Source organism: Arachis ipaensis, chromosome B08, assembly GCF_000816755.2.
Source record: "Arachis ipaensis cultivar K30076 chromosome B08, Araip1.1, whole genome shotgun sequence".
NCBI lineage: Eukaryota > Viridiplantae > Streptophyta > Magnoliopsida > Fabales > Fabaceae > Arachis > Arachis ipaensis.
In genome coordinates, this window is record NC_029792.2 from 125,869,576 (window position 1) to 125,870,493 (window position 918).

A 918-nucleotide genomic window follows, 5' to 3' on the forward strand; every position below is an offset into this window, starting at 1 on the left:
CAAAAAGTATTTGCTATTTAAAAAAATAATTTTTTTTAAATATTTTTATTGTATTTTTTAAATTATTTAAAAATATTTTTACTGATAACAAAATTCAGATAATTTTTTATTAGTTTACAAAAAAAATAAATGTAATCAGCAGTAACACATATCCATATAATTTCATTGGGCAGGCTGAGTACAAACATTGGCTAGCAACACAAATTGGGTTGCCTCCTTTGGGAGAATGGAGGGAAAAATTGCTGTCTGAGATCTTCAAGAAATTAGGTGAACTCCCATTGACATATAGAGATCAATGGGATGACACTTATTGGGATTCCATCATTCAATTTTAATTTCATCAACATCCTAGAGTAAATATGTATTTTTTTCACGCCGTTTTTAAATGAATGAAATATTTATTTCCATTGTCAGATTTATTTATTTGTCTAAACGTTCTCTAAAAACATAGATCATATGCATAATAAGTCGTTAATCTTTTGAATGTTTTCCATCAGTCATATTGATATGGCAATAGTTATTTGTATTTCACATTTTAAATTATGATTTAACCACACATAATGAAATAATGATGTGTTATTTAGTGACACTACACATGTATATTTAGAGGTATCACTTATATGTAATCATTATTTGAAGAAAGAGAAATAATATTTTACTGTAGTGCAATTCATTTGTATTGATTTAGAAATATAAGAGACTTAAATTTGTCTTTATTTTTATTTATTAATTTTTTTTAAATTGAATATTGCGCATCCTATTAGATAATAGTTTATCATAAATAATATGTATCTTCTTTATTAGATATAAACCTTATCATTTTTATGCTATTTATAACTGTCGTTTGATTTTTCTATGAACAAAAATTTTATTTTTTCTATCCGAAAAAAAAAAGCCAGAATGTTTCTTCTATTAGGA